The sequence below is a fragment of the Lontra canadensis genome, unplaced genomic scaffold (assembly GCF_010015895.1).
Source record: "Lontra canadensis isolate GAN:19392208 unplaced genomic scaffold, GSC_riverotter_1.0 scaffold4, whole genome shotgun sequence".
NCBI lineage: Eukaryota > Metazoa > Chordata > Mammalia > Carnivora > Mustelidae > Lontra > Lontra canadensis.
Window position 1 is genome coordinate 47957285 of NW_022630998.1, and position 9118 is coordinate 47966402.

Consider the following 9118-nt stretch of genomic DNA (forward strand, 5'->3'; position numbering starts at 1 on the left):
TATATATGGCAGAAGGGGATCCTCACAAGAGCAAGTAACCATCAAGATGTTGAAAATTATGACCAAATACAAGGCTACGAGCTAAGACAACGCTACAATTGAAAGCAGAGCAGTTGAGACCTTGTGGAAAGTAATAGTGACATGGCAGGTGGAGATGAAACAACTTGCAGAGCTCAGGAAGGAAGCAGAAGAGAAAAACAAAGCTGTCTTCGAAATGCAAGGATACTGGAATAAACACAGAGGAGGATAGACACTGCTGAGGTCAGTGACGGATAAGTGAACAGGGTTAAGAAAAGCAAGAAAAAAATCAACTAGAAATGAACAAACTTAGAATGGATTAAAGAAAATATGAAAGATATGGAAGGGAAAAGAAATGCAACATATACATTATTGGTATCCTTTAAGAAGCCTGGAGATAATAGTAAAGTGCTTTTAGGAAGTAAAATATGACTTGAATCTCCAAATGAAAAGGTTGCACTGTGATTTGGGAAAACCTGGTACACAATGAACAACACTGACAGGTTTCCAAGTATTTCCGAATACTGGCCCTCAAAGACAAAGAAAAAGTCATTTAGACGGCAAAAAGCAAACTGCTAAAAGGTAGGGGGGAATCGAGCTGGCATTTTAACAAAACAGATCACACAGTGGAATATCAAAAGCAAGAGAAGGGAATCATAACATAAAATACGAGTACCAGCGTGTGACTTAACCCAGACTCTTAGCTTATTGCAGAGGGTAACCCGGACCCCGTGTCTGCTCCTGTCACCTGTGCCTGCTAAGCAATAGCCGCCATGCATGAGTGCATCTCCACCCACGTTGACCAGGCTGCTGTGCAGATCAGCAATGCCTGCTGGGAACTCTATTGCCTGGACCATGGCATCCAGCTCAACAGCCAGATACCAGGTGACAAGACCGCTGGGGGAGGAGATGACTCCAGCACTTCCTTCAGTGAGACAGGGTCTGGCAGGCTTTGTCCCCAGGGCACTGTTTGTAAATCTGGAACCCACTGTCACCAATGAATTTCACACTGGCACCTACTGCCAGCTCTTTTACTCTGAGCTTCTCATCACAGGCAAGGAAGATACTGCCAATAACTGTGCCCGAGGGTGTTACATGGTTGGCAAGGAGACGACTGACTTTGTCTTGGATTGAATTTTGGAAACGGGTTGACCAGTGCACAGATCTTCAGGGCTTCTTGGTTTTCCACAGTTTTGAAGGCGGAACCTCTGTGCCAGTGGAACTTCTCTTGACCAATTATGGCAAGGTGTCCAAGTTGGAGTTCTCATTTATGCAACCCCTCAAGTTTCCACAGCTGGAGTTGAACCCCTACACCTCCATCCTCACTACCCACACCACCCGGAAGCATTGTGATTGTGCCTTCACGGTCGACAATAAGGTCATCTCTGAAGTCTGTCATAGAAACCTCTGTATGGAACGCCCGGCCTACTCTAACCTTAACCGCCTTGTTAGCCAGATTGTGTTTTCCATCACTGTTTCCCTCAGATGTGATGGAACCCTGAATGCTGATCTGACAGAATTTCAAACCAACCTGTTGCCCTATCTCTATACCCACTTTCATCTGGCCACATAGGTCCATCATCTCTGCTGAAAGAGCCTACCATGAACCATTTTCTGTAGCACAGATGACCAATGAGTGCTTTGAGCCAGCCAACTAGATGGTGAAATGGGACTCCCACCATGGTAAATACATGGCTTACTGCCTATTGTGCTGTGGTGATGTGGTTCCCAAAGATGTCAGTTCTGCCATTGCCACCATCAGGACCAAGCACAGCATCCAGTTTATGGACTGGCACTCCACTGGCTTCAAAGTGGGCATTAATTATTAGCCTCCCATATGGTGCCTGGTGGAGACCTAGCCAAAGTACAGAGTTGTGTGCATGCTGGGCAACTCCACAGCCACTGCTGAGGCCTGGTCTTTCCTGGGCCACAAGTTTGACCTGTTGTATGCCGAGTGTGCCTTTGTTCACTAGTATGTAGGTGAGGACATGGAGGAAGGAAAGTTGACTGAGGCCCGTGAGAACATGGTAGCCCTTGAGAAGGATTATGAGGAGATTGGTGTGGATTCTGTTGAAGGAGAGGGTGAAGAAGAAGGAGAGGAATACTAATTACCGTTCCTTTCAGCATGTTACCCTCACAACTTTAGCTTCGACATTAGCTGGCAGGGATTCAAGCTTTCTGGTTAGATTGTCTTCATTTTAGCTGTGATCATGTCTTACTTTTCCATGGGTACCTGTAAGATTTTCCCATCATGTTTCAAAGTAAAGGCTTTAAGAAAGAAAAAAAGAACGAGTACCCAAATTTGACCAAACATATGACCACAAAAATAAATGTTAATTGTTCTACTCACCTATTAAGAGACTCACAGAGAGAGTGGAATCCAGTTACAAGTGATACAGGACATGTGTGTAAAACAGTGAAGCCCATGAAGGCTGAAGGTGTAGAGAGTTGGGCAGACATTGCTGTAGTGTGAATCCCGCCCCCGCCTCCCAATTCAAATGTTGAAGCCTTAATCTCTCTATGTGGTTATATATTGCAGATAGGGCTTACAAAGAGTTATTAAGGTTAAATGTGTTCCAAAGAGTGGGGCCCTGATCTGATAGAGCTGGTGCCCTTACAAGAAGAGAAAGAGACACTAAAACATTGTCTTTGGCATGTGAAGACACAGAAGGTAGTAGTCCCCAAGCCAGGAAGCGAGATCTTACCAGAATGTGGCTATTTGGCACTCTCATCTTGGATTTTCTAGCCTCCACAGCTGTGATAAAATACATTTTTTTTTTAGAGTCACCCAGTCTATGGTATTTCTTAGGGCAGCCCAAACCAATGAACAGAGATAAAAAAAGCAAATGCCAATAGAGCAAGAGAGAGGAAGAGAGAAAGCAGCAATCATAACTATGTGGTTGTATTCAGAATAAAAAGTATTAAATTAGGTAAAAAGGGCACTTGATAATGGTAAATCGTGATGCAATTTAATGTGATAAAAGAGTTTTCATGGAAACCACAGTGCCAAAGTTAAAGGAAACAGAAATAGATAGAAATGTTTTAATAATAGAAAACTTTAATTCTTACCTTTTAACTACTGACAGAAAGTACAAAAAAAAAAAAGCAAGTAAGAATATGGACCCTTTGAATGACATAATGAATAAGCTAGCTTTTACAGATACACATTAAGGCACGTACTCAGAAAACACTGTACTGTGCTTTCATGTATCATTGAAGAAGTCATGCAAATTATATATCAAGCTGTAAAGAAAATTGCAATCAATTCTCCCAAGTAGAAATAGACAATATTTTCTGACAATGCAATGAAATAAAAAATTAATAATAAAAACAGAAGAAAAAAAAACACCTTACCTTTTGGAAACAAAAGAACACTGTTTAAATTCTTAAAACTGAAATTGCAAAATATTTAGAAAAAAAAAACAAAAATTAAAACAACATACTGGAGACTGAGATCTCGGTAAAGCAGCATTTAGAGTAAAATTCATAGCATTAAATATTTAAAAATTATGAATCAAAGTAAGTGAATTTTAAACATCAAATACCATAATTTATAAAATAATGTGCATCGGAGAAAACAGAATAAAACATTAATAAAGAGGGGCACCTGGGTGGCTCAGTGGGTTAAGCCTCTGCCTTTGGCTTGGGTCATGATCCCAGGGTCCTGGGATTGAGCCCCACATCAGGCTTTCTGCTCAGCGGGGAGCCTGCTTCGCTTCCTCTCTCTGCCTGCCTCTCTACTTGTGATCTCTCTCTATCAAATAAATAAATAAAATCTTTTAAAAAAATTAATAAAGATAAAAGCAAAAGTTAATGAATTAAAAGAATTTTTAAAATGGCAAAACTAAGTCTCCAAGTTGCATCTGAATAAAATATTAAAACTGTTGGTTATTCTCATTATTTTGAAATTAAAAAAAATTAATTTTACTTTCAGTATGGTTATATACATTGTTACAGTTTCCAGTGTACAATATAATGAATCAACAATTCCATATATTACTCAATGTTCATCAGGATGATTGTACTCTTAATCCATATCATCTGTTTTATCTATTCCCCATCTTTTTGCCCTCTAGTAACCATCAATTTGTTCTTTGTAGTTAGGAATCTATTCTTTGGTCCCTTTCCCCCTCTTTGTTCATTCTCTTTCTTAGAGTGACATGTGAGTAACATCACGTGGTATTAATATTTCTCTGACTTACTTTGCTTAGCCTCATACTCACTGGCTCCATCCAGGTAATTGAAAATGACAAGATTTCATTCTTTTTTATGGCTGAGTAATATTCCATTGTATATATATTCTTTATCCATTCATTGTTCAATGGACACTTGGGTTCTTCCCACAATTTAGCTATTGTAAATGATGCTAAAGTAAACAGAGGGGTGCGCATATTCTTTGAACTAGTGTTTTTGTATTCTCTGGGTTGTAGGAAAATAGATTGAACATAAATTTGCTGTATTAATGACATATGTATTAGTGTGGCATTAATTATATTCACAGTGTTATACAATGATCATCACTATTTTCAAGATATTTTCACCACCCTAAACAGCAACTCTGTACCCATTAAGCAATAGCTCTCCTTCTCCCTCCTCCCAGCTCATGGTAAATGCTAATGTTGTTTTTCTCCATGAATTTGCATATTCTAGGTATTTCCTCTAAATGGAATCATACAAGATCTGTCCCTTTTTGTCTGGTTTATTTCATTTAGCATGATGTCCTCAAGGTTCATCCACTTCGTAACATAGATCAGACCTCCATGCCTTTCTATGTCTGAACAATATTCCTTGTATGTACAATCACATTTGTTTATGCACTCATCTGTTGGTGGATATTTGGAATGCTTCCACCTTTTGGCTACTGTGAACAGCGTTGCAGCATTCATTAATTTTTGCCAGGGAAAAGGCAGAAATGGGTGAAATAAAAAAAAAGAATCGAGAAATAATCTCAGAAATAGGAGATGTTTTTGGTCAACCACCCAAATAAATTTTTAAAACTTTGATTAAAGGGCACCGGGGTGGCTCAGTGGTGGGGTCTTCAGCTTGGGTCATGATCTCAGGGTCCTGGGATCAAGTCCCACATCAGGCTCTGCTAAGCAGGGAGCCTCCTTCCCCCAACCCTGCCTGCCTCTCTGCCTACTTGTGATCTCTGTCTGTGAAATAAATAAATAAAATCTTTAAAAAAAACTTTGATAAAAATATTTAATTCTAGAAAAGCTAAAGTTCTAAGGTTGGCCCCAGAAGGGTCTGAAAGCTTAAGAGATGAATTATACTAGAAAAAAAAAAAAAAAAAGAGAAGTTGGGGGGAGCTGGCTCTCTCCTCACCTATGACGTACAAATATTTTCCCAAGGAAGCTCTTTTGATCGTTTTGTTATAATTTTTTAATTAACATATAATGTATTATTAGCCCCAGGGGTATGGGTCTGTGAATCACCAGGTTTACACACTTCACAGCACTCACCATAGCACACACATTCTCCAATGTCCATAACCCAACCACCCTCTTCCTCTCCCTCTCCCCCCGGCAACTTTCAGTTTACTTTGTGAGATTAAGAGTCTCTTATGGTTTGTCTCCCTCCCAATCCCATCTTATATCATTTATTCCTTTCCTATCCCCCAAACCCCCCACTTTCTGATATGAGGAAGTGATCTCCACTTCCTCATATCAGGGAGATCATATGATAATTGTTTTTCTCTGATTGACTTCTTTCGCTAAGCATAATACCCTCTAGTTCCATCCACATCGTTGCAAGTGGCAAGATTTCATTTCTTGTGATGGCTGCATAGTATTCCATTGTGTATATATACCACCCCTTCTTTGTCCATTCATCTGTTGGTGGACATCTAGGTTCTTTCCATAGTTTGGCCATTGTGGACAGTGCTGCTATAAACATTTGGGTGCACGTGCCCCATCGGATGACTACATTTATATCTTTAGGGTAAATACCTTGTAGTGTGATTACTGGGTTGTAGGGTAGCTCTATTTTCAACTTTTTGAGGAACCTCCATGCTGTTTTCCAGAGTGGTTGCACCAGCTTGCATTCCCACCAACAGTGTAGGAGGGTTCCTCTTTTTCTGCATCTTCACCAATATCTGTCATTTCCTGACTTGTTAATTTTAGCCATTCTGACTGGTGTGAGGTGGTATCTCATTGTGATTTTGATTTGTATTTCCCTGATGCCGAGTGATGTGGAGCACTTTTTCATGTCTCTGTTGGCCATCTGGATGTCTTCTTTCATGTCCTCTGCCCATTTCTTGATTGGATTATTTGTTCTTTGGGTGTTGAGTTTGGTAAGTTCTTTATAGATTTTGGATACTAGCCCTTTATCTGATATGTCATTTGCAAATATCTTCTCCCATTCTGTCAGTTGTCTTTTGATTTTGTTAACTGTTTCCTTTGCTGTGCAAAAGATTTTGATCTTGATGAAGTCCCAATAGTTCATTTTTGCCCTTGCTTCCCTTGCCTTTGGTGATGTTTCTAGGAAGAAGTTTCTGTGGCTGAGGTCGAAGAGGTTGCTGCCTGTGTTCTCCTCAAGGATTTTGATGGATTCCTGTCTCACATTGAGGTTCTTCACCCATTTTTTAGTGTATTTTTGTGTGTGGTGTAAGGGAATGGTCCAGTTTCATTTTTCTGCATGTGGCTGTCCAATTTTACCCACACCATTTGTTGAAGAGACTATCTTTTTTCCATTGGACATTCTTTCTTGCTTCATCAAAGATTAGCTGACAATAGAGTTGAGGGTCTATTTCTGGGCTCTCTGTTCTGTTCCACTGATCTATGTGTCTGTTTTTGTGTCAGTACCATATTGTCTTGATGATGACAGCTTTGTAATAGAACTTGAAGTCTGGAATTGTGATGCCACCAACTTTGGCTTTCTTTTTCAACATTCCTCTGCCTATTTGAGGTCTTTTCTGGTTCCATATAAATTTTAGGATTATTTGTTCCATTTCTTTGAAAAAAATTGATGGTATTTTGCATTAAATGTGTAGATTGCTTTAGGTAGCATATACATTTTCACAATATTTGTTCTTCCAGTCCATGATCATGGAACATTTTTCCATTTCTTTGTGTCTTCCTCAATTTCTTTCATGAATACTTTATAGTTTTCTGAGGACAGATTCTTTACCTCTTTGGTTAGGTTTTTTCCTAGGTATCTTATGGTTTTGGGTGCAGTTGTAAATGGGATTGACTCCTTAATTTCTCTTTCTTCTTTCTTGCTGTTGGTGCATAGAAATGCAACTGATTCCTGTGCATTGATTTTATATCCTGCCACTTTACCAAATTCCTGTATGAGTTCTAGCAGTTTTGGAGTGGAGTCTTTTGGGTTTTCCACATAAAGTATCCTATCATCTATGAAGAGTGACAGTTTGACTTCTTCTTTGTGGATTTGGATGCCTTTTTGTTGTTGTTGTTGTTGTCTGATTGCTGAGGCTAGGACTTCTAGTACTATGTTGAATAAAAGTGGTGATAGTCGATATCCCTGCTGTGTTCCTGACCTTAGGGGAAAAGCTCTCAGTTTTTCCCCATTGAGAATGGTATTCGCTGTGGGTTTTTCATAGATGGCTTTGATCATATTGAGGTGTATGTACCCTCTATCCCTACATTGTGAAGAGTTCTGATCAAGAAAGGATGCTGTACGTTGGCAAATGGTTTTTTAGCATCTATTGTGAGTATCATATGGTTCTTGTTCTTTCTTTTATTAAGATATTGTATGACATTGATTGATTTGCGGGTGTTGAACCAAACTTGCAGCCCAGGAAAAAATCCCACTTGGTCGTGGTGAATAATCATTTTAATGTACAGTTGGATCCTATTGGCTAGTATTTTGGTGAGAATTTTCGCATCTGTGTTCATCAAGGATATTGGTCTATAATTCTTTTTTTTTTTTTTTAAGATTTTATTTATTTATTTGACAGACAGAGATCACAAGTAGGCAGAGAGGCAGGCAGAGACAGAGAGAGGGGGAAGCAGGCTCCCCGCAGAGCAGAGAGCCCAACGCGGGACTCGATCCCAGGACCCTGGGATCATGACCCAAGCCACAGGCAGAGGCTTTAACCCACTGAGCCACCCAGGGGTCTCTGTAATTCTTTTTTTTTTTTTTTTTTTTTTTTTTTTTAATGGGATCTTTGGTTTTGGGGTCAAGGTAACGCTGGCCTCATAAAATGAGTTTGGAAGCTTTCCTTCCATTTCTACTTTTTGGAATAGTTTCAGGAGAATAGGAATTAATTCTTCTTTAAATGTTTGGTAGAATTCCCCTGGGAAGCCATCTGGCCCTGGGCTCTAGTTTGTTGGGAGATTTTTGATGACTGCTTCAATTTCCTTACTGGTTATGGGTTTGTTCAGGTTTTCTATTTCTTCCTGGTTCAGTTGTGGTAGTTTATATGTCTCTAGGAATACATCCATTTCTTCCAAATTGACAAATTTGCTGGGATAGAGTTTCTCATAATATGTTCTTGTAATTGCTTGTATTTCTTTGGTGTTGGAGCCCTTTTGATCTTAATCAGTTGACCACTCCATTGGTTTTCAAGCTTTTCTAGATCAAGAAAAGCCACCGTTTTTTATGAGGTAAAGGTGATATGAGTGCCAAAATCTGCCATGAAACAATAGAAAGGAAAAAAAAAAACTGTAGATTGATGTCTCTTGTGACTATTAATGTAAAGGTCTTTGGTAAAATATTAGCAAACAAACAAGACATGCCAAGATCCAGAGTGACAATAAAAGAATAATTAAACATGACCAAGTGAGGTTGATTTCAGGAAAGGCAAGCTAGTTTAGTATTTGGGAAACTTATGAATGGAATTCACTACAATAGTGTATTAAAACAGCAAAAGCAAAGCCAGGCACTCAACGTTCATGGCTCCTGAAAATGTAAAAGTAAAATCCAATATTGATTATGGAAAAACACCTCATAAAATAGAACTAATTTTATGTTGCCTTAATATAACATATTTATCTTACCTCAAAAATCAGCTCATGCCTCAAGGGAAAATAATAGAAATATTCCCATTAAATCAGGACAAAGATGTCACTACCATCACATTTTTGAACACTGATCATGAGATATTTGCCAGCATTTTAGATAAAAGAAATATGAGATA

At 39.1% G+C, this 9118-nt stretch overlaps 1 pseudogene; it reads left to right on the forward strand.

The window, feature by feature from the left end:
• The first annotated feature begins 791 nt into the window (after window positions 1-791).
• On the forward strand, window positions 792-2137 carry LOC116859007 (annotated as a pseudogene).
• Window positions 2138-9118: the final 6981 nt, after the last annotated feature.